Source organism: Rattus norvegicus, chromosome 9, assembly GCF_021556685.1.
Source record: "Rattus norvegicus strain SHRSP/BbbUtx chromosome 9, alternate assembly SHRSP_T2T, whole genome shotgun sequence".
Classification (NCBI taxonomy): domain Eukaryota; kingdom Metazoa; phylum Chordata; class Mammalia; order Rodentia; family Muridae; genus Rattus; species Rattus norvegicus.
In genome coordinates this window covers 10,643,596-10,669,838 of record NC_141542.1, presented here as the reverse complement: position 1 = coordinate 10,669,838, position 26,243 = coordinate 10,643,596, and the positions used below count along the sequence as shown (strand labels likewise).

At 39.3% G+C, this 26,243-nt stretch overlaps 1 non-coding gene across 5 annotated transcripts in view; it reads right to left on the bottom strand.

The window, feature by feature from the left end:
• Positions 1-26,243, bottom strand: part of LOC148003303 (uncharacterized) — a 92,916-nt gene that overhangs the window by 39,495 nt on the left and 27,178 nt on the right. For all 5 annotated transcript variants that reach the window (XR_015629315.1, XR_015629316.1, XR_015629317.1 and 2 more), the window contains exon 2: positions 5,850-5,931. This is a non-coding gene — a transcript (uncharacterized LOC148003303). The remainder of the gene's footprint in view (positions 1-5,849; positions 5,932-26,243) is intronic.

Genomic DNA, 26,243 nt, shown 5'->3' with positions numbered 1-26,243 from the left:
TTTTTGTTTGTAAGTCCTTGCTTTGAGGTTCTGTTTTTGTTTTGGGGGGGTTGTTGTTGTTTTGTTTAGTTTAGTTTTTGTTATTGTTGCTTATAAGAACAATTAATTTGAAAGCATGTTAGGAAGAAAGGGGATATAGAACTGAATTGCATTGCTGTTGTAGACTAAAGATTACAGGGAAAGTTAGGTTAAAGGGCAGATCTAGTCTTTTTGGAGTCTGAATCCTGGATAAAGACAATAAGGTACTCATATTTAGAAAAACATCAACTTATAAATATAAAATAATATACTGAGCCTCATCTATAGCCAATACAATTTATGAATCTCAGAAAACAATTTTTTGGTTCCATGACAATGTAACCTTATTAGATATAATATGTGACCTAATTATTTATATTTCATTAAAGATCAAAAAGACTTGTCCATCATTGATATAGGTGCATTGAAGCAGAAAAAAACGAATTATAGAAGATAAGAGGATATGCTAGGAGAGATGAATATTTCATTGACACTACCTTAAGGAAATACTGAAAGTGGGTAGCTTAGTCATAGAGAGTTTTGATCTCTGGAAACCAGAGTCAAAGTCATCATAGTTTGGCTGCTTCTGAAAGCTTCTTGCCTAGATTCTCATCTTTCTTGCCATTGCTTTGCAATATATAAGCCCAGCATCTGCTTTGAACTGTATCTAGTATCCTTCCTTTGCCTATGAATCTGTCTCTAGACCCAAATTAAAGATACCAGTCAAATTATGTTAAGACACTTATGCTCATTTTATTTGATCTGACTTATCAACAGTGATTTTTGTCTTTGAATGATGTTACATTCACAGGTGCTGGGGATTGGTCTTCAACCTTTGTCGAAATGCAATTCAAATCATAAAGAGTTGCAAGATATTGATATATAAACTATCAAGAAATCTAATGCCCATGGTAAAACATCCTAATATATCATTTACATTCTATTCCATATGTGGAAATTTGATCAGAATATCACTATAAAAACAAAATTGCCAATTTGGTTAATATTAAACCAACTTAGGAAGCTGGCAAGAAGTGCTCATTGATTGCAATAATGGCATGAAAGTTATGAGGTCCACTACGTTTATCAAGTAATAGTTAATGACTACTGAAGGAGGGTGAGTGACTCTCCTGTAGGCATGTGGATGCTGGTAAGCTACTCATGCCCTGGTGAATGGCCACATATGCAGGTGCAAATGGGCAACACCACTTGGGCTCAGGGGGTTTGATAACAAAGGAAATAAAAGGGGAAAACAAAGCTGGGAAGGAAATGTTTGAGGACACTGGTGGGAACCAGAGAAGGGTAGATGGATATGATCAATATACATTGTAGACATGTATAGAAGAATAGAGAATATAAATTTTATACATGTATAGAAGAATAAAGTATATTATTTAAAAAAGAAAAGTGGGTCCAAGTTAATTCTTTCCACTGTATACCTGGAAAACCTTTATAGTGTTTGGGCATCACTGTTTTCTGGACTAGATTTTTAGTCTATGGAATGTGCCTGTTTCTACAGATCTACTCCACTTTTCCTGCCCTAAACCCTCCCTAAAAGGACTGGTTTCATGGACTCTGTTATCTTGGCTCCTAAGCTCAAGGGTTCAGGTTAGGCTCATCCCATACGGACTACTGAGAATATGTTGTAAAGTAGGATGGTGGGTAATATGTGAACACATCATCCCTTCATCCTTCTGACCTCATCTCTAGCTATGTATCTCAAATGAAGATCCTGTTCCCTCCCCTGGGATCTTTCTCCTTTTGAAAATCAATGTGTGACAACCCTTATTCTTCCATACCCTGGAAAAGGGCTGTTTCTATTGTTTCTTTTCTACACACATCGGAAAGCAAAGTTTTTCTAATGATTCTGTTTTATCTGTCCCATCTGTTTGTATTGGGACCCTGACTCATAGATTCCCCCAATTCCCAAATTTAATCACTCCTTCCTCTATCCTTCCAGTGCATTGAGTTTAATATCAAACCCACAGACTAATTACATCATGTCTATATAATGGTATTTACCAGTCTGACTCTCATACTAGGCCAACAGGAGCAGGCCATCAAGTTGGACTATGGGATCTCCAGCCCCTCCAAACTTGGATCTGATTAAATTTGCATCTCTTCTTTCTCTTTTACTCTGTTTCTGGCAATTGAACATTAAAAGCATCTAATCAAGCAATGTTTAAGCTAACTTAAGAATAATGAGACTTTCTCATACTGTACATTGTTTATCAAAATCAAGAGACTGGCCAATATTCTTTTAGTAAGAAAAAAGTATAATTTCAGTCCATACAGGTAGACCTGCAAGAGATTCTACCCCATCTTCTAAGTAATTTCTTAGGTTTAAAGAAAAACAACGTTCTTTCTCTCTGTCTCTGTCTCTGTTTTTCTGTCTCTCTTGTCTCTTTCTGTCTCTGTCTCTGTCTGTCTCTCTGTGTCTGCTTCTCTCTCTCTCTCTCTCTCTCTCTGTGTGTGTGTGTGTGTGTGTGTGTGTGTATGTTGTAGTTGAATCTACAGCACTGAGCATGCTCTAAGCAGTATACAACCCCTACTCTCAGCTAAATTTTATGCTTTGCTTCTATAGTTTTACACAATCGCATGGTTTTTGGATTAAGTGTTGCACAGGTAGTCATGAATCATTTGTCCTATGGGTTCCTTTGGTGGCCTCTTCTATCACAGAAACCTCTGCTCTTTCTACTACAGATGATGAGGTGATGACATTTTCTATGAAGCTCTGCTTGTTCCCATAGGCCTCCATATATGTAATAAGCTCCTTTCCCCCTGGAGTCCTTTCTCATCAAGGACAAATGAGAACCTTATCTCTTTACTTCCTTTGTCTTCCCCTTTTAATCTTTATCCACATCATTGTATTGTTTGTTTGCTTGTAAAACATCTTGTCAATAGCTCTGTCTTCCTTCAGCTATTTGCGCTATCTGCTAAATATATAGTAGACTATATATAATAGTAGGCTATAATCCACTATTGGTTTAGGAAGATGGGCCAAAGGGCCACAGAGAAATAGAACTTCAGCTTTGAGCCTATGGACAGAATCCTATTGTGCTGTCACACATTGAATTGGAATGACAAATAGGTATCTGTGGCGAAGAAACAATCCAAAGGTCAGGAGCTAGCGAGAGTAGAGCTGGAATAAGAAGTAACTGTGGGCAGATGGAAGAAAGGCGGCTGAGAGTGTTGTCTCGAACAAGAAGATGAGCTGTCTCTCAGCCTTTTCCATGGTAGATCCTACAGGGAAAAGAACGTGGCTTCCTTTCACTAGACAAGAAGTTGCTAATAAGGAAGATGACTGCACACAAGCCTACCCACGTTACAAGCAGTCAGCAAACCATTGCACCATTAGCATTCATGCTTCTATGTAGACCCTGCAGCACTGCTCAGTGCCTTTGTTATTCTCAACCTCACCATGCACCTGATTGTAAGTGGGCTTGTTCTTGGTCCCTAATTGCCAGTTCCTCCTATGCCAGCTATCTTGAAGTGGTCAACTTAACTCTATTGTTCCTCACATTATTCTTACTGGTCAAACATGCAGATTCATCAGTTGGTACCCACAACACCTCTTCATTTACATGTTCAAGAATCCAGCAACTTTATGAGTGACTGCTTAAATTCAGGCTTGTCACAGCTACCTAGAGGGGTTATTAAAACATAAAGATCTGAACCCCACCTCAAGGACCTCTGATGCAGAAGAACTTAAGGATGCCTTCTCAACAATTTCTGAGTGATAACAGTGCATCTATATCTAAGCATATAGGTCAAGTGATAGCTGAGGGAGGGGGTATGCCTATTCTCTACTGATGGCAAAGACTCTCAATGATGAAGAGTTTGCTGTATTTACCTGTTCTCAGAAGATTATGTATTTTCTTCTTGTTTACATTGATACAAGATAATCACTTGCAAAAGTTTAAGAATTATATTAGACACAGTCAGTATCAGGTCAAGAATATTCAAGAAGTTGAACAATTTATTCAGAAAATATTTAGTAGGCACTTGCTTTCTGTAATAAATATTGACAATCTACATATGTGGAACTAGGCCTCCATGAAAGAGTCAATTCTGTGTTGTCCAAAGCTGCTAAAGTTCTGACGTCCAGTTGTGTGTCAGAGACATCCTGTTAGTCATTCAAGGCCACACTGTATGAACCAGGGCCATTATTTCTTGTTACCTATCACTCTACAAATCATATTTATCCCTTTGTTGATGTATTTATTCTGCTTTTATCCACTGGGTTGTAAATCCTATGAGGAAGGAAGGTTTGTCATTTTTACTACTGTATCACCAATTCGTAGCCCTACAACAAGCTTTGATGCTCACTAAATAGGATGGATTACTGGACTACAACCATCAAGCTTGAATAGTTAAAGCTACTCCAACATGGATAGATATCTGACTTAATAAATGAAAAAATTCTTAGAAGAGTAGATAGTTGATGGTAAGAACTCAATATGCACTGGTATTCTAAAAAATGTATAAACTGGGAATGTGGCTTGGTGGTAAAGTATCTGTTGGTATGTGCAGAGCCTTAAATTGAATTCCCAGTGACTCAATTAAATAAACTGGGTAAGGAAATGTGGCCACTGTTAGTCCCAATTTCAAACAGATTGTGATACATGCCAAAGCAATGCTGTAGCATTTAAAACGTAAGGATGATGCATGTAATTAACTAGTAAGTCAGAGTTGCACTGAGGAGAAGACATTCCATAGGGATTTTAAGTTATGAGTAATAGTTTGACTTGGCCCATCAATATTTCATCTCAGGTTGGAGAGGGGTTCACCCCTCCTTGATAGACTATTAGTAGCTAATGATTACAAGGGAAGGAGCACCATTTTCATCAGTGGTGTAGCCACTCTTACGTTGCTCATGCTTTAATAGAAATCCTCCCATTCTCATTCATGAAAGCAACTCTAATTAAACACAGTGAGTCACTCACAAATGTAAACATAAAAGTACAAGGTGGATGGCTGGAGAGATGGCTCAGTGGTTAAGATCACTGACTTCTCTTCTAGAGGTCCTGAGTTCAGTTCCCAGCACCCACATGGTTTCTTACAACCATCTGTACTGGGATCAGATTCCCTCTTCTGGTGTGAATAAAGATATAACACTCATATAAAAATGAATAAAAATATAAAATTACACAAAATACAAGGCAGACTTGTTGGAAAGAAGTGGAGCTCCACAGAGAAGGAAGAAAGATGCAAGGGAAGAATGGAAGGTGTGAGCTAAAATTTGTTAAATATGTGTACAGAACTGTCAAAGAATTAAAAATTGAAAAACAGAATTAGAGGACAACACGTTCTTGTGTTGTGACATTCCTTGCAAATTGAAGCATTTGCTATAGGAAAGAAAAAGACTCAGATGTCTTGGGTAGTAAACAGCAGAGACACAAAAATTACATCACTGTGGAGAAAAGAAGCTTGGAAGATTCTGAACAGCCCCTACCAACAATGTTACTGCAGCAAACAATTTCTGAGGGTAATAGAGGAGAGGGATCCTGGAGGCAAGGACTCCAACCAGCCACACTACAGAAAAGGAAAAATATTCCTACTGTGAGCCACCTGCAGGCTTCACAGAGAGCTCCAGGGTCACAGCTCTCCAGAGTCATCACCTGTTTGGGATGGTCTTCCGCATGATGAGCTGCTTTTATAAATAATTCCTTACCTAATCTTCTGTTAGTAACCCCAATTTAAAAAGGACTCACTGGCACAATTCTTACTTCAGTCTATGATGGGCTCCTGTTCTAGGGTGAGAAGCCGCATCAGCTAAGCTAGGAAGCGATATAAGGATGTGAGCAAAAGTCATGGAAGTTTGTGCTTACCATCTATGTTCTTGGCCCATTGGATTGTTGAGCAGCATTACTAAATAGCTCCCAGGGCAGCAGCAGCAGCTTCTCAAATGTTCTAGAGGAATAAAGCCATATTCAGGATCAAGTACCATATCCTCACTCTTCCTAAAACAGGCCAAGCACACACATAAATCTATGGCCAGGGAAAGCCCCAGAGTAAAGCAAACTTTTTTTTCCTATTCATCTGGTGATTCTCAAGTGGTGATGGAAGGTTCTCCATTCAAGACTCACATCTACTTAACACAGCACTATCATCTATCAGATAAATTTTGACAAGCCCTCTAGTAGCCTGTGATGGCTGCCAGGGAAAAGGTAAGAATAAGTATTATATATTCTTCATCTAAGGGAAGGTGGTTCTGTGCCCTGAAATGGTTTAAAGTGCACAGTTTATTGCATGATTCAGAGTTGGGAAAATAACACAATCAAAGCAAGTGTGAGGTTGTGTTCTTCCTGAAGTGGTGCACCACGGATTGAGTATTGGGGAAGAGAATGCGTAAAGAACAGATATGAACTGTCTGTACTTGTCCCAAATTCAGGCAGTGAAACTTTAGTGGTTCACAACTAGATACACTAGTTCATCTCTTTCCCACAATTTTTAAGAGGAATCCAGAGTCATCTGAGAGACTTTTTGAAACCTAGAGGAAGAGAGAAGCCATACTCTCTAGACAACTGTTGAGACCTAAGGTGATTGATGGTTCAAGCCGAGAGAGTCATAGTAATGGTGTGCCTGCAAGAGGGCTGAAAGAGAAGTTCCCACTGGAGGAGACATTGTGGAGAAAGCCTGGGAAGTCCAGGAGATTACAAGTGACATGGGGATTATAGCCTAGTGCAGTTACCAAAGTCAGCTTCATGGAAAGACACAAATGGGCAAGGACTTAGATTAATGGGTATTGAAAATGAGGCATCTTTATCATCTAGAAGCTGATTAAACTTAAAGAGAAACATGGGTTTTTGTCAAGTGGCCTAGTTAGCAATTTTACACTTCAATGAAAAATGAAAACTGTGCTGATCACCCGTGGAGGTGGACATGAATAAGGAATGTAGACTGGGTTTCCTGTGGCAAGCTCCCAGACACAAAAACATCCTGTTATCTCATTTCTTGGTGTTTGGATAAGTCATTATTGGCTATATATATATATGAGAACTACCTGCAAGGAACTTAAATTCCACTTAGTGGTGACTCCCTTGAGGGTATTGCGTATACTCTATACCTGTAAATTCTCAGTGTTGATACACACAGTGTCATCTTGACACAACGGAAAATCATCTAGGAGAAAAAGTCTTGATGAGCTATCCTCCAGGCCAGGGTGGCCTGTTGGCATGTCTGTGGGACATTGTATTCATTGCCTTAGTTGACTTGAGAAGCCCCAAGGTTGACTGTAACAGTCATAAGTAGGACTAGTCCTTTGTCTAGGGCACTCCAGTGTATAAGGGTGGAAAAAGTTAGTTGGGCATAGAGTATGTGCACATTCATCGTCCCTCCACTCTGAGCTATGGATATGTGACAAGCCCCTGCCACTGCCTCAAGCTCTTGGCACTGGGATTTCTTCAAAGTGATAGCCCGTGACCTAAAATTGTACACAACAACAATAACAACAACAACAAAAACAACAACAACAACAACAACAACAACAACAAAATAACCCTTTCTCCCCTAAGTTGCTTTCTCTCAGGGAGGTTTACCACAACAAAAGAAAACAAACAAATCTAAGAGAATGTGTAGTAAGAGTTCAATAAATAGTTCACATGTGAATTAGAGAAGGAAGATGTAAGGGGTGACCCTTCCCTCGTTCAGAGAATACACCAAGATTGTTTAACGGGAAGGGAGGTCTCTGTTAAAAACCTAAATGCATCATATGAAAGTCTGAAAACACAGTATACTACAAGACAAACCCTCCTGATATACCAAAACACTGAAGCAGAAGCCGGATCTATTTCTGAGGTCTTCTAGCTCTCCATCTTAACTTCTTTGTGTAGATAAAAGGAAGTTGGAATTTGCATGACTGAGCCAACTTCCCTGCACTGGCTGTAAATGAAGACTCAAATGCACACAGGCACATCTATTTGGAAGGAGAAATAATCAAAATATGAGGCAAAGTCGAGAAGGGTATGGTCATCTGATGAGCTTTTAGTACTGTGGAAAAAGATAGGAATTTGGGGTCTCAAATGAGTGCAGGGCATTTTTATCGCTCATGCTTTTGTCTTTGTAGCTGCAATGAAACATCCATCCCACAATCAGATCTTTTAAAAGCAATTCTTCTTTGCCATTAACATTTGCCTAATGCAGTGTCAGTTGACATTAAGAAAAGTTGATCAGGTAGACTTGGGTAGACTGAATTCTTTGGGGGAGGAAAAGCAAAACCAGATTATTCCGGTACTGAGGTAATTTAAAAATCCATAATAAATAAAGTAATGTGATTTTCAGAGAATCACTTAAGCAGAAAAAATGGCATAAAGTTACTACATCTACAGAAAAATAAGAGTTCCTTAAAAGTTGTAGCTCTTAATTTATTGGACAAGCATTTCACGTTGACTTAGCGATTAAGAAATGAAATATTTATTTTTCTGGTTTTGTGGAAGAGAGCACATTGTTTTATATTTGTATAAATTTATGACTGAAATTTTAGTGTTGAAAATCTGCAGGGTCATTGCACATTAAATGGATATTGATGTAACATTAGAAATAAAAAACAATACCCATTAAATTAATCAATAAAGACTTAATTCCTGATGAACTCAGCAACCGAAGGTAGAGTATTTGTTTGCGGTTTTTTCTCTTTCCAAGCAAAGTATTTCATGTTATAGTAAATAATCCAACATTTAAAAGATTATGCTGGGGGAAAACAGCACTGGTGAAAGCTGCAGTTTGTAATTGCAAAGTTAATTATCTTTCCTAAACCATCAGTTGTCACTTAGAGAGACCAGATTCTTGCAGACTCTCCAGGGACTGCCTTTATTTCATTCCTAATGGCTTGGGACCCACCATTTTGCTGTCTCTGAACATTTGGTCACTGAATGCACCATTTATGGAGTATTGTTTAATTAAGGACAAATTAAGAGAACTGTGCACAGAATTTAATTTCATAGGCTCTGTAAATTCTTTTAAAGAGGATACTAACTATAGGCATGATAAGTTTTCATTATCCGTTTCTTCTATAAGGTATTGACAATTTATTGTCTGCAACAGTTCCGAGTTTTGTTTACTCTTTGGGGGATTTGTGTTGGCACTGTACTTTTGTGCTTTGCGGAAATCCTATTGGCGGCATCTGACACTCCATTAACCCTTTCCACTCAGAAGAATCCAGAAGCAGAAGCTGGCGTTTGAAGATTGCATTTGGCTTTTGTAAAGACTGAGGATTTCTTCAAAGCATCAAATGAAAACTGACATCATTAAAATGTGTGCTTAAAATGCTTTAGAAGATGGGATAAAAATATTCCATATCATAGGTACTATTGATAGTTCCATTTGGCAAATATTTGGGGAGTGCTTTCTGTATATTAGGAAGCATCCTAATGACGAACACCCCATTTGATAAGTACAGGAGTCCTGAAATATTTGCTTGAAAAGGATTTTAGAATAAATAAATGTTCTTCAGGATTCCTACTGTCACTTCAGAAACTAAGCTCAAATAATAAGCTGCACGTTTTAGTATTGCTATCTTGACAGAATATTTCTGTGCTACATACAGAGTGAAACCTGGAGATCCTTTTGTTCAAGCTCATATGTTTCTAAAAAAGAAACTGAATCACAGAGGGGTTATTTTTAACCATTTAACTTCATCCAAGGAGTTAGTGTCATCTATCCAATACTTAAATCCTCAATGTAAAATTGCTGTGATTTATAGTCAAGTAGACAGTCACAGCTAACTGTTTTACAGAAAGGTTGTATATGAATGCAGCAGGCGTTTTTATGTGACACTCTTCTTCAGGAGATATGAAAAATGTCTATACATCCCAAATAGAGAATGATGATCAACCTAAATAAGGGTGCTACCAATGTCCAATTTGGTGAACCAATATATTCATTGGGGTTACTTACAGGAATATGTGTGAGGTATTATTCACAGGAACAAAAATGACTCAAAGATAGCTGCATTATCAAAGTCCATCCCAGCACAGGTACCAGCTGAGGAAAGTTGAGACCTAAAACACACTACACAGCCTGCAGACAGCTGAAGAAGTTGGAGAATGTCTCTTTCAGATAGTGCAGCTTCTCTGATAGTGACTCTGATCTGGCCATATTGTGTACGTACATATTCTTCAGAAAAGAAGGGCCTGGAGAATTTACTTAGTTTCAGGGAATTCCTGAAACTGTTGAGTTGTTAACCTTCTTAACTTAATGAACTTCCCTATGGGATGGAAGTTTTTTTCTCTGAGAGGAAATTTCTGTGCAACAGAAGCTGTGTTTAAATTCACCTAAGCCCACGTGAAGTTTGTTATCAGAATTCAAAAACTTCAGAACAAACTAACCCCAGTGAGAATCTGGTTTAGTCTTGGAACAATACGCCTCTAGTATCTGCTTCATTCTTTCTTTCTTATGTGTTTCCATTTCATTTTTCTCCAATACCTTCTTAAAATAGCTACCAATAGTGCATCCATTCGTAAGTTATTTCCCAGAAGGCCAAGGACTTAAAATTTGTATCCCAATTTAAAATTCTCATGAAGGCATTCATTGGAGAAATTTGAGGTAAAAAAAAAAACGCTTTAGTCAACCCATTATGGCCAAATAAAAAACATCTGTAGAACAGAGTGATTAATTCTATGACCAGGGCTCAATATGGGATTTTGTGGGAATAGAGTGTGTGTGTTGGGGGCAGGGGTGTCATTTATGAATCTTCCTGCTCTTGTTAAAGGCATCTCAATATTTTTGGTAAAACTAAAAACAATTTCTTTTAAACACTAATGTGGTTAAATAAATTATTGTGCTTTTTATATAATGGACTACTTTAAAATAATAGAAATTATATAATTGCATTTATATGTAAAATCACACACACACACACACACACACACACACACACACACACACACACACACACACACACTTTCAAATTAAAAGAAAAGCATCACGAACACCAGGTATGGTAGCAAACACCCTTCATCTCAGAGGGCAGAGGCAAGCATATCTCTATGAATCTGATGTCAGTGTGGGCCACATAGAGGATGTCATGCCTACCAGGGTTACATAGGCTACATATGATATCTATATCACTAACAACTAATAGCATCCTTTTAGATATAGAATTCCGAAATCTAACATTGCTGGTTGGGATTTCACATTTAAGTAGTAAAACAAATAAAAGGAGGGAAAGTGTTACGGACAGTTCAGGGCTATCTGGGAGCTTTTGTGGTATGGTGATGTTTTCTTAAACTAGACAGAGCTACTGGAAGTATTTACATTATGAGAATTCAGTCGCTGGTCTTTTTATAAAGGGGTTGTGGTTTATTTAAAAATATGCTAATATTTATAACTAAAGGAAGATCTCCTTGGCCCAGGAACAGCCATTTCTATTATCACTCCTCTACCATGTGAGTCCCACAACTTTGCGTAAGAATCAAACCCCTCTTCCAACGCACTGACTTTGGCAAGGAATGGTTAGCTTTCACTGATCACTCCTGGAGTTTCTTTCCGAGTTCCCGTGTTTCAAGGAACGAAAAAAGAACCTATTTAAAAGCAACCAAGACATGTGTAGTGCTACCTGTAATCCCAGTGACTGGAAGGATGAGGAGAGTGGATCACATATTCAAGGCCGGCCAGGGCTGCACAGTGACTGTCTTTTAAAGAAATCACCTTGAGTTCATTCTAGCTTTATTCGATGGCTGTACTCATGTTTTCAATATTCTTACCTCATATCTAGACTACAGAGCCCTTTTCATAATTACAATCACAAGTCTTGGATAGTTGTTTTACCAACCAATAAATTATTTTCTTGCCCAAACTGCAAAAGTCTCTCTTTTATAGGGATGTCACTGTTCTTTGCAAGGTCAACTTCTGTTTGGCATATCTTCACCCATTAGAAAAACAGAAATAAATAGAACCATGAAAACACAAGTTAATAATAGCAGAGAGCATGTATGGGTGTGTGTGTGTGTGTGTGTGTGTGTGTGTGTGTGTGTATGCTTGTGAATGCATGAATCGAAGCCAAGAGGGATTTTAGTTTTTAAGATTGAATCAGTGAACATAGTGTAGGTATAAACAGGACTAAATTCTTGCAATTTGCATTTCTTCTATCATGGGAGAAATGAGTGTAAACATTTGGGTGTGGGAAAGAAAAGCATAATAAATGAGCAGATAGGCAAAGGGAAAGCTTTTGTGTGTCCTCAGACTCGCAAATGTGTGTGTTGAGACATGCAGCCAGACAAAAAGATTTTCTTGTAATCATATTTCACAAAGTATCCCCTAGCTATGACCTAACTGCTAAAATATTTACTTAAGTTGAGTGTATATAGACAGCGGAAAAGAAAGGAGAGAAGAGGGTGTGACAAAGAAGTGAAGAACTTGGAAGGGAGAGACCAAAGGGCTTAGAAATAAAATGTCCATCTGAATCGTGGCTGACAAATTGCTCGCCCAACACAAAAATACTATAGAGAAATTACACCAAATCCGAAACCTGTCAAATGAGATTTAGTAATGTGGTTCAGATGTTATCCCCCATTGAGTAACTGTCTATAATCTTGCAAGAAACCCCATAAGTGTGTGTGGTAGTTATTCCATATGCTAAGGGCAGCATATCATTTTAGAGCTGTCAGTTTTAATTTCAGTTTTATTAATTTTACCATAAGCCCACAGACGTATGGTTCAGTGGGTATATATCACATAGATCGTAAACTTTCACAAAGAAGCTAGTGATGGCTACAGGTTATGTCACAGGTTTGATGGGAATTAGATGCATCAAGAGAATAAGGAAAAGAGGTTTAATGTATATGTCAAAACACACATGAAGAAAATAACCCATCCATAGATTACCAGAAAAGATGTGTCCAAGTGATGAACAATCCTTTGGGGAGACATTTTTTTACAAGCATCATGTTGTAAAAATGTAAGTTTAAAAAGAATCCCATGCTCTTCTGACAAAGAGTTTATTTTTAAGAAATAGAAAATTAGTTCTTTTGATAAAAGCATTGCTTCTTACTTCAATATTTCTCAGGAAAATTTTAGAAAAGTAGGAAATCTCAAATATGGCTTGTTGGTAACTGTGGATCCCTCTAATTACCATGAAGTTAATTGGTTACAATTCTAAGGTTTTGCCTTTACATCCTGGAATACCCTAGAAGGCAAACACAGTGCAGATCTCACATGCTATTGCCATGTTGCAATGAAGCCCAAATCACTTGGAGAGGCAGAAGCAGTATGAGGGGTTGTATTGCTGTCTGGAACCTATAGGAAGCTGTTTTAGACCACCTTTCTTATCTCTGTTGGTAACCACATACGGCTAATGTCAGTAACCATATATGGCTAATATCAGTAACCATATACGGTTAAAGTCAGTAACCATATACAGCTAATGTCAGTAACAATGTATGGCTGAATAAATGAGCCTAGATGATAGTCTGCACAGCCTTGCAATGGTCCTAGCCCACAGAGGATTGACAGTTATGAACTGGCTTTGTTTGAAGCCACTGTACCTTGAGATGGTTTATAATGTATCACTAGAAAATGTTCACAGACCATGTGTATGATATTTGTGGTAGATAACCATTTGTGACTTAAAGGGAAGTTACACAAAGAGGATTTTAAGTAAGAGATTACATTTCTAACTTCACTTAAAAAAAACCAGTGACATGGGATATGGGGAAATGGACATAAAGTGAATATGAAACACAAACAATAGAGACACTTGTCACTCTGAAGAGAAAGTAAGCAGAGGTGAAAGAAAGGATATATGCAGTTAACAGGAAATGAGTGTCAGGTAGGCTGGTGTCAGAAGATGGTAAGTTGGTGCAAAGGAGAAGCCAGGGGCCAGCAAGAAAGCTCAGCAGGAAGAGGCTTGCCACAAAGCCTGATGTTTTATCACCAGGACTCTGAAAGTTGTCTTCTGGCTTCCACAAGGATGCCATGGAATTTAAAATTTTAACATAAAATCATCATGGGTGAAAAGACATCATCCCCCTTTACAGCTGCTTCTTCTTGTTTTTATGTTCAAGGTTGAACATTAGAAGTCACTTAAATATTTCAAGTACCCTGTGGCAACTCTCTTTCTCCCACATAGTAGTTCTTGACTGTCAGTTCATAGAATGAAATTTGAGAAAACAGGATGGTGCTTTTAAATCACTATTTCATAAGTTAATTCAATGAGAACTTAGAAAGGTTAAGTAGCTCAAATATTATCTAATGCAAAGATTTGACTCTGAGTCTTCTGTCACCTAGGATGAGCTCTTAGGACAGCAAGGCTCTTCATGTTATCAACAGAAAAGTAAAGATGGCGGCTTTATTTTAGCCTGGGGCTCAAGATAGCATCTTGCCTAAGAACCCTCACAGGCAGAAAACATTAGTAACATGAATCTGAGGACGTCGCCTGCGTGCTTCTTTGGGCTCATTTGGTTTCTTTTGTGGTACAGAGAAGTCACCCAGGCCAATCACTCCCCCCTTTAGTGGTTGGCCTTGCACCTATTGCTGCTGGCCACATTGAGCTCCAACAGCAGATACAGTCAGAAACTAGGAACAAGAGGCCCGGTGCTGGCTCCTATGTAATGGATTAAGCACAAGCGAAATGCCACAGTAATTAAAAATATATCTTGTCCATTAGCTTCCTGGCTTGAGAGTTCACAGCCTTTGTGGTTGTACCATTGGAGGGTTTTGATTTGGGCTGTGGTTCACTCTAAATGCTCGTCAGCACTCACTGTGGCTAGGAATAGAAAGGATACAATAGACTCGGTTGGGTTTTATGGAGCTGTTTTGGTGTGCTTCCCCATGGCAGGCAATGGCCCTGTTGACATTCCATCATTTGGACACACTAAAAAGCTGCTCAGCTGGTATTAACAATACTCTTTTCTTTTAAAAAAAATAAGATATGTCACTATACAGACAAAAAAATTACTATGTGCTGGGTACTATGTCATAAAGCAAAACACTAAAAAAAAAAAATTCTGAAAACAGTCCTCTGGAAGAATGAAGAAATGGTTTGACAGGCAAAAGTACTTGTTGACAAGCCTGAGGTACAAAGTTCAAACCCCAAAACATACATGGTGGAAGGAGAAAAACAACCCCCAAAAGTTGTCCTCTATCTTTCAAAGATGATCTATGATACACATACATATACATACATCAGATAAGTGGAAAAAACAATAAACACTCCTTTGACTAGTTACCTGCTGTCTTTTATGATAAGGAAATGATTAAATCTTCTTAGTCTGCCTATGTGTCTCTATCTACTTAAATTAGTTTCTTCAAAACATAATGATTTAGAAGCCAATGTAAGGCTCTTCTAAAATGAAAACTAGCAGTAAAAGAGGGGGACAAAATATTTGTGCCCTGAACCCCCAGTGAAGCATGCTGTATTTATTCATCTGAGGGGAGACATGGGGTATACAGTGATCTTCCCGAAACCACAATCTCCATTAGCCCTGTCAGAGTCTGCATCTGAGATCAAATGAACCTGGGAAGATCTTTTTGTCCCACTCGGAATGCCTTTATCACCTGGCTCATGTAGCAATACTTCAAAAGCTGCAAACCTTCCAACACTCTTTTTCAAACTAACTTCCCCCAACTCTATCAAGTCTTTCTGAGCCCAACCCTAGTACCATTCGGTGTGCCATGGCAGCAGCTCAGGACGGTAGAACATGTCTACTTCAAACTGAGGTGTGAACTGAAGCACCAGATGCTCACCAGATTTCAAAGACTGGGTGAGAAAACTTATATGACATACTCTAGACATTTTATATTGACTGTTCACATCATAATACGGTAGAGCAAATAAATTGTTAAAGTGAAACTTGCCTCTTTCTTGATGGTTTATATTGATTGCTGAACATTCAAAATTTCATGTGTGGATTAGGAGAGACATCTCACAGTTAAAAGAGCACTGACTGCTCTTATGGAGACCTACATTCAATTCCCAACACCCACCCAATAGCTCACAACCATCTGTAATTCCATTCCAGAAGATCTAAGCCCTCCTCCTGGGCTCTTCAGGCATGCACATGCACACCTGTGTATGTGCACGCACACACGCACCGGCACATGCACAGGCACACACAGAGTACACAGACTATTCATGCATATACATAAAATGAATTTGAAAATCTCATGTGTGCTTTCCTTTGAGATTCTGCTGGACACTGCTCTTCTAGACCATCCGACCAGGAATCTGGGAGAGGTGAGCTGGATGAGTGAATGTGTTCCTTATATTTCCAAGTTATCTGAATTGTCCCAGTCACAACATTCCAACATCCACTCTTCCAAATACATGCGTGAATGAATCTCATTTATTATGGATATAAAAACTTGAAATATTTATATAGGTAGCCGCTTACCAGTCCCTAATACCTGCAGTGTCTGAGGAACCTTAAGGGGATCATCATCAAAACCAGTGTAGAACATGGGGACATGTTCCTCGAGGGCAGCAGCTCTCAACCTTCCTACTTCTGCAACCTTCTAATACACTTCCACATGTTGTGGTAACTCCAACCATAAAATCACTTTGTTGTTACCTCATAACTTTAATTTTGCTACTGTTATGAATAATGATGTAAGTATCAGATACAAGTCCCTGAGAACCACTGCTCTAGAGACTGGGAAAGCAGCAAGTGTTCCCTGACTGACCTCTTTCTTACTGAGCATGCTCAACTGTAGCTGCTGCTTTCACCCTCCAATGACTGCTTACTCTCTTCATGGTCCTTTCCAGTAAGCAGTGAACACTCCACATGAACCCCAGGTCCCAGCACCAGCTTGGGAATGCAGAGATGCCCAGCTTCATGGAAGCAACTGCCAGGCTTTCAGTCTCCAGTATGCTGACAGTCATCGCTGGACTGCCAGCCCTGTCATTGAGACCCAATCTAAACACATCCCTTTCATAGTCCATGAACATTCCTTCAGTCTGTTCCTCTAGAGAATCCTGCCTCACATAATGGCTTTCCAAACCTAATTCATTAACTTGTAGTTCTTTAAGGTTGAAGGCTGTCACGGGTTTCTCCAAGCTAAAATCAAAGCATTGTCAGGGCTGTGTTCCTTTCCTTGGACACTGGAAAGGCTCTGCTTCTTTGTGTCTTCCAGCTCCTCTCTTCACTTTTTGGCTTATAGGCTCTTTCTCTCCTACCCCAGTCAGTGGTGAGACAAGTCTCTTTGACTGCTCTCCTCTTTTCATTGCTTTGGATCCCACACATGACATGGGATAACCCTATCTCTGAGGTCTTTCTCTTCATCTCATTCGCTAAGTCACCTTTGCCACAGGTTCTCAAGTTTGGCACATGGACATTTTTGAGGAGCAAGGTGGGACAATTTATGCCTCTTATAGATGCCAAACAATATTTAATAAACCTGAAATAAATCCATGTTTTCATTTCTTCTGTATCTTCACAGGCGGTACATCTGTGACAGAATATTTGATCCCTGAGTACCTGACAGGCAAAAACATCACCTTGAACTATAAGGTCAGGAAGATTTTTATGAACATCACAGGATGAAACACTGCTTGTAGAATGGTGTTTCTGGAGCTCTAATAATAGTAACTTCTGCTCCAGATGATACAGGGAAATGTGTCTTGTATATGTCGCTGTTTTTAAACAGGGATTGCTATTCATTCCCAGTAGAGTTATTAATCAGGGCACCATTATCTAGCTGAGAAACTTTGGAGCAGAGTTGCAATAATAGTCTCGGAAATCAAATAGGTTAATATTTATATCTAGGCTGCCACGCTGGCCTTTTTGAAAGTTTTACCTTTTAATGGCATGATGATTAGTTTTAACTGTCAACTTTACACAAATTAGAGTCAACTGAGATGGGAGGCTCAAGGAAGGCTTATATAGATTAGGTTGGCTATTGGACATGTCTTGTAGGGAGCACAACTTGATCACATAATTGAGGTGGAAAGAACATCCCTCTGTGTGTAAAGCTATTCACTGGCTGAGATCTAGGACTGTGTAAGAGCGATAAAAGCAAGTTGAGCATAAGTATGCGTTCACTCTTGCTCCACTCTTGCCTATGGATATGACCAGCCATTTTAAGTTCACACTGCCTTGACTCCGTCTCGTGATGGACTGTAACCTGGTGTTGTTTCTCCTCTAATATTTTTTGTCAGAGTTTTTCATCACAGTAACAGGAGACCAATAAAGACAAATGTCTATTTTCATGCTATGAGCACCTCTATTTCAACATCTGTCATTCTTGGCTCCATTGGCATCTCGGGGCATATACTTCTTTGTTGTAGAGACTTCCCTGTGGATTGTAAGTTAAGTTACATCTATTCACTGTGTGCCAGTAGCCAAAAACATCTCACCCCTTTCGATGACAAAGAAAAACTATCCCCAGACATTTCCAGATTATGATTGGAGTGGAGACAAAATCATCTTTGGTATCTACTGTTCTCGATAGACTTTTTATAAATTCTATTGTCAGAATATAGTTTGACTCCTTTATTTCATTCCTTCAGGCTTAAAGAGTGGTTCGGCTCAAGTTTTTTTTTCAGTGACTGTATGTATGATCTCCTTCCATAAGCAATGTAGCTGGGTCTTTCTATTTTGGACATGAGGATAAATCAACCATGAGATTAAAAAGAATGAGTGCTAGCATCATAAAGACATGGTGTGATCTTGGTTGGCATTTCTAACTTTAATTGCCACATGACATGACAGTGTGAGTGGCCAGCCAGTATTCAGTGTCATCAACAGCCCTCCAAGATAAATCAGGCCAATGAAAACTCTGGTAAACATCTGGTAAAAGAAGAAAACTAAAGATGTCTGTGAGATTGTGAGTCAAAGCATACACATGTTTAAACAGGTGCGCACACACACACGCACGCGCACACACACACACACACACACACACACACACACACACACACACACTCTGCAATAAGCAAATTTCTACATAGAAACTGCCACAAATTTCAGCCAAGCTTGACCATGGTAGGATATATTTTGAAACACATTACTCCAAGCTGAGATTGGTGGTCCTTACCAACATACCACAGAGCTCTACATGCTGGAACCTGAAGATGTACCACTGAGCACACTGTGAAGGGACGCCTGGGGCTATTCTGAGGTCAGTGGTAAAGATGTGAATCCAAGTTTGCATTTCTCAAACTCGCTTCCACTACCGTTCCCACTTGGGCCTGTTTTAAATACATGTCTCACCATACATAAGATGCACGTGTGATTAGGGGGTTCTGTTGGATTTTTGTCATTATTTCCTAAACCCCAGGTTTAGCTCAACCCTCTCATTTTGAAAACAAAAACAAAAACAAAAACAAAATCCTGACCTGTGTCACTCATTGAATTGATAGCATCCTTCCCACTTCGGATTTCTGCCTTTCTAGGGGTCACCACTGTGAGCACCGAGCTCGCCCATGATTGCAGTTGTGCATTGTGTCAACTGCTCTGCAATCAGCCAAGGGCATTGTGCTGAGAAGCCATCAATTATCCCGAGTAGTCAATGAGAGTTTGCTGTTGTGAAGGGACTCAATTGAAGATAATCCATAAAAAATCAATTACATTATTATTTCTTAATTAGAGCACTTGACAATATAGCTTTCCTCAGCAAAGCCATCAGTGAATAAGCACATAAATACACATAAATAAACACTGCTTCCGTCCCGCAGAGCTCCTCAATAAGTTCACAGTGACCTTTATCACCAAACATTTGCCAGACAAGAATGTCTGCATATTTAAGAAAATTCCCAAGCTGTTTTCCCCTATCAGACAGAAAAATGAGTCCATCACAAGTATCTATAATAATAGTAGTATTATGTTTCTGGATGATTAAAAGACCACTTAATACTTATGTACTTCTCTCCAGTTTATGAAATGTGCTCCTCTTTGAGGCAATGGTGAGTCCATCTTTACATTGAAGTAAGTTAGACGTGTTTATCTCCCAGCAACCAGTGAGGTAGGACCACAAAATATGACACCATTTTAACAACCTGCTCCTTTCATCCTTGGCCTTATTCCATTTCGAATGCATTACTTCCTGCCTTCTAGGTGATGGGTCCTTTTGAGACCTTAAGAAAGTCCTTTTGATTCAGTAGTGGTCTGGATTCCTCCAACTACTATTTCCTAAACGTCTGCATATGTGGTAGACTCTATAGGGAGGAACTGCTGATGTGCAGTTTACATTCTAATAGATAAAAAATCATAACACAATAAACCTCAGAGCTCTATAGCCTCTGGATACATTGAATAGAATGTCCTACTCATTCTTAAGAAAGAGATGAAAGCTTTTAACATGAATTGCTAGCTAAGCTGAAACTAGAGTGATGAATGGGACTAAACGAGACCAAGATGGAGTAAAATGTTATGTGCAAAGGCCTGGGAGTAAGAGATACTGTGGGTAGGAGAATTAAATGGATGAAGGGGGAAGGGAGAAGGGAGGATAAAGAGTGGGGTGGGGAAAATAATTGAAAAAAATCATTGGAGGAAATGCATTCTAGGCAAGCTAAAATAGATGCAAGTTCTGAGAGGAAAAGAGGACCAGAAAAGGACTAAGGCTAGTAAAGCATTAGCTAGAGAAGCGAGCTCAGAACTGGGCCAAGGAAAATAGAGGCACAAAAAGATTTTGTTCTAGAAGTAAACGCCATTCCAGTTCTGCCATAGAGTAAGCCATTTTCCACACAACAGTGTTCTTTCTATACCAGGGATCTCCATTCTTCGTCTCTATCCACCTTAAAATACCAGTGGCCCCACACTGTATCTCGAATAACAACCCAGCTGGTCACCACAGGGTCTCTATGACCCTTCTCTGTTCTCAGCTCAGAGGGTTCCCCCTTATTTGTTTTGCAAAATTACATCAGATTGTTGTCCACAGGTATGCTGAATTTCTTCTTGCTTCTGGACGTGTGACCTTGATGTCCTCACCTTTTGAAAAGTCCTGAGGTCTTAACAGCAGATTTAGCATAACTGTCAGTTGGCACATCCTCTCAGAAATATCTGCTACCATTCTTCAAGACTTTCTACAGATCAATTTGTTCCTTTCTGGAATGCCATCCCGCTATACCTTTTTCAAAGCTGTATTATTTCGAGAGTCAGGGAAAGCTTGCTGACACCTGGGTTTCTGTGTAGAACACCCACAAATGACAAAATTGTTTTCCTCACTAATACCAGTGCAACATGTGTGTTCTACACTGAAGGTGCTTCTGCACAATACTGCCACCTCTCCCTAAAGCTTGTCTCCAGGACCTGTCAGCAATAAAGACACTTGGCATAGAAGTAGATCCTGACATTATCATTTATACCCCATTGGGTCCATCAGTCCCAAAATCAGGCACCCAACTGCAGGGCTTTGTGGGATTTTTCTGTAAAGACACTTCTCAGCCACAATGGTATTTTGCAAGGAAAGCCTGGTATTGTTGGGTGGACAGTCACCTCTGGCACAAAAGAGTAGTCTTAGTTAAATGAATTCTAACTATTTTAATATATTCAAATATTAATATATAATTTAAATATTATATAATATTTATATATAAATGCCAGAGGTGGTAGCATTTTGTTTCCGTCAGAAGTCGAGCTCAGCTTGATAGCATCGAAAAGGTTTTTTTATTATGGTCAACACTGTGCATGGCCCCATTTCTTAGAGTACATAGATTCCGGAAGAGTAGATATTTATTGTAGAAACATGTTTATAAAAATGCTTGAATTATTCTTGGTTTTCCTATTTGTAGCCTGCATGCTTTTCACCATGATGGCATCTCTATCTTCTGTAAAAAATAAGCCACAGGCATAGCTGTCTTGTGATGGGGGATAGATAACTTTTAGAATGCGTTTTTCAAAGTGCTCCCAGCCCTGAGCTTCCCTGTGCCTCTCTTTCTTTCCGCAGTGTGTAGAGGTAAGAACTTGATCCTGGGCTGAGGGCGTGTGGGGTACGGAAGCCTTGTGTTAAATTCCTTACCCTAGAGGAACTTTTCAATAAATAGTTTACCCTTCCAATGTTTGGCTTAGGTTGACCAATTCTTACTTTCAATCTTTCATTCTTTCTTCCTTGCTTTTTTCACAGTGTCTTGCTATATAACTCAGAATGGACTCAAACTTACAGTCCTCCTATCTCAGCTTCCTGGGGGCTGAGCTGTGTGGCTGTATCACCATGCCCGAGCAGATTTCCAAGCTTGCGTTGGCCTTGGTGAAGCAGCTGATGTCATCAAGCTTGTGATCAGTTCTTCAGAGCTCCTGCTCCGCCTCTCCCGGGATGTGCAGGCCAGCAGGACATAACAAGGAAGGCCTTTCTGCTAGTCATCAAAAGGCACTTCTTAATTGGTCTGGTGATCAAACTGAGCTCCACAACTTAGCAACAGTTCTCCTATCTGATAGGTAGGTATCTAGGAAGGGATCGATGAATAATCGCTGATTAACTTTGGATTTCAAATATTAATGACAGTCAAAGCATTTAAATAGGTTAAGAAGAAATGGAAGCACCAGGCCAGGTAGTTCCTGAGTGTGCGAACAGCTCAGCAACTTGCCATTTCCTCAAAATGCTTGATATGGGTTTTGGCTGCTTTGTAGCATGCATCAAGCAGAGAAATATGACCAACCCCTTTGCCAAGACCTATCTGTGCTTGAGTATTTGGGGGAAAGTACCTTTGTGCACTACCTCCTCCCTCCTTAACAAAATAGTAGTTTAATAATTCTTTGAGACTATCAGACAGTGTATTTTGGCCATATTTATTCCTCGCTTCTCCATCTATCTCCCTCCAGATCCATCTCCATTTCTCCACTCCCTCCCTACTTCCTGTCTTTTTTTTTTTTTTTGGCACTTCAACCCCGGAAGTCCAATTTGTACTAGCCATGTACATACAGGAATAGGACTGCCCACTGGGACATGCTTGATCTATCAGTGGCCACACCTAAAGGAAATACACCCTCCTCTGCCAAAAGCCATCTGCTATCAATAGTGCCTCAGTTAGGGATGGCGGCTTATGAGCCACTCCATGTTTTATGCTAGTGCGTTGAGGGCTTGATCTGGGCGGGTCTCGTGTAGGCAACTACAGTTGCTGTGAGTTTATGAGTGCGGTGGTTCTGCTATGTCCAGAAGGGTGGCTTGTTCCAGTTCTCTGAGATCTCCAAGATTCCTTTGTACAGTTTACTTTGAGAAAGAATAAGTTACCAGACGGCTATGAATTCAGGCTCTAGCTGAGATTGGCACTAGATCTGTGATCCTCCTGCCTCGGCTTTCTGTAGCTAGGATTACAAGCTTATACTACCAGACCTGGAATGATCTTAGAGCCTGGATTTGTGGGAAAGAGGATAGCTTTTATTATACTAGACACTTCCCTTAAGTAGATGAATCCTAGGAAGGAAATTGGGATGAATTTTCTTTCCCACTACAGAGGAAGCTTTCCCAATACACTACTTCTCTTTGCTACATGCAGCATACATCCACATATTAAATAATAATAATAATAATAATAATAATAATAATAAATATCTCATCGAAATAGTAGAATAGTAGGTACTGTGGGGTCTGCAAATGTCACTTGATAGTAGAGTGCACTTTTAGCATGGATGAAGACTTAGTTCAGTCCCTGATACCAAATGATAACAATGGTTATGGCGGGAGCCCTTAGAAAGAATGGGTAAGAAAAGACAGTATAGCATAGGTCAGTGGCTTTAAACTTTACCTTGTAACAGAATCACCTGGTATGTTATATGTATGCTGTATGTATGAATACAGCTGTGGATCCTACCCATATTATCTGATTCAACAAGCCTAGATGACAGCATGGGACTTGAACATCACACTGATAGCTGCTGATATGGCTACTGTTTCTGCTGCTGCTAATAATGACAATGATGATGACGACGATGGCCATCAGGATTTGGGTCCTGCCATTGTCACCAGTCTGCTGTCGTTGTGCTGCTACTTCTACATCTGCCAACCAGGCTTTGTAAGAATAATTATGTACTTGTTGAGAAGACGGAGCCAAGGGACACTCATAAAGCCTATAGGACAGTTATCAGTGAAGAAGAGGCATGCAAAAGACACAGCCATGGCCAAGAGCATTCTCTACTAGCACATCTTACATTCATGTACACTGTTTCCCTTCATGGAGTTCTAAAGCACTGCTTCTTTAGTTTCTCCTTCCCACTTGCCTTCTGTGGTTGAAATGCACACAATGCTAAGTCCCCCAGCTAGCATGCCCTCGTTGACTGTTGCTTTTAAAGAACAACCAAGCCTGTATAATTGTCATTGATCATCTTTGTAAGGAAGTTACCCAATTTGCCACTTCTACCCTTTAGTATATTTCCTTATTATGTTAAGGACTTCACAGGTCATTTGTTTTCTAAAAGGAACATAGAAAGAACGGATTTCAAAAAATAATTGAATAGACTCAATGTTCCGCTGTTATTACCTGAGAAATGAAAGGTTGTCAGGGGAAAATGTTAACACTACCAACAAATGTTCACCTCATAGAAGTGACTCTTGGAATTCTTATGAAGCAGAGAACATTTTATTTTTGCTGACAGGACCACCAAGTCTTTTTTCGAATGTGATCATGCTTACTCTGAGCACTGCCAGTGCAGCTCTCTGAACACAATTTATAACCATTTGCCCTCACAATCAAGTTTCTCTTTCAATATGTGTTACCCCTTCACAGGGCTTCATTTTTCTACAGAGATTTTTCCCACAAAGTGTCACATGTCAGTATAAATCATACATGGAGTTTATTTTAAATGCAAAGCCCCTAGCTCATCTTATGAGGCTGCTCACGAACTCACCTTATTTAACTTTTGAGACTAACCTTGTCAAAACTGCCACTTCTTACAAGAGGCACACTAATGAATGTTTAACAATCATCTCCCTCAAAGAAAAAAGAAAGAGAATTCCCACCATCAACAAAACCCTTAGTTATTGAGGTTGCCAATTTTTCTGGGCATGAATATTTCCACATTAACCAATTTCAAATGATCCATGAGATGCCAAGGTAGGCAAAGAGGAGCAGCGATTTGCAAACATCTCTGGCTCTCCTGGAGGAAGTGGTGAGAGTTATCACCAAGTGGCCACTCTCTAACACATATAAGCATACACACTCATGCTGTTACTACATTACAGTCCATGATTTCACACTCGAATAGTGCTTTCAAGTCTCCCTGCCTTTGCCAATGTTCTGTCTCCTGCCAGGAATCCCACATGGAAAATGCCTTCTTCAAGTCCTAGGAAATGGTTCAATCTTTATTCATAGCTTTGCTACCAACTTCCAAAAGAAGAGTTAATTACTCTTCTTCTTTGTTCACTTAATGTCTTAGTGTACTTCATCAGCTGTAATCCTATCACCAGTGTGTGTGTGTGTTTGTGTGTGTGTTTGTCTGTGTATACCTACCACAAAATCTAGACACAGTAAAACAATATATTAATATTTATGAGATAAAATAGAAACTCAGTGACATACATGCATTGGACCTAGGCCTCCCCACTCATATGTAGCAAATGTGCAGCTTGACCTTCGTGTAGGTCCTGAAAAACTGGAATGGGGGCCATCCCAGAAGCTGTTGCCAGTATGTGGGATGTGTTTTACTAGCTGGACTGCCTTATCTGGCCTCACTGGGAAAGGAAGCACCTAGCCTTGAAGAGATTTGAAGTTCCAGGGTGGAAGGGATCCCCAAAGGGGTTCCCACCTGCTCAGTGGAGAAGAGGATGGGGGTTGGGGGTGGGCAAAGGATTGTGGGAGGGAATGACTGGGAGTAGGGCAGTGAGTGGGATATTTTACGTTAATACGTAAAAAAAAAAACTAAGGTTAAAAAATAGGAACTGAATAAACAAAAAATCACAAAGAAATGTATTTTTCAAATAATAAAAGTAATTTAAAGCCTATTAAAAGTTACAAGACAGGCATTTTAAAAGTGAAATATTCAGGTAAGGGAATGAAGCATGTAACGTTTTTGTTTAGAGAGTATAATATTTATATACTTAAAATATATTTTACATAATTCCCATTACAGAAATTCCCATTTCAGAAATGAAAACAAACCAACAATTAAAAAAGAAAGAAAAAGAAAAACTACTCACAGAAGTAAAGCCACCGACTCTAAACCAGAGAGTTAATTATTAATGGAGTCAAGGTTAAAATTTTTCTAATCTGCCTTTTCTGTGGAAATATGAAATCAGTCTAATCTATACTCAGACGTACTGTGAGCTGCCTACAGCACTGGGTATGCAACAGTCTCTTAATAAATATCACTGACTCTTTTCAGCCCCAATCTAGCAAAGAGTAATTCTGTAACATTCGT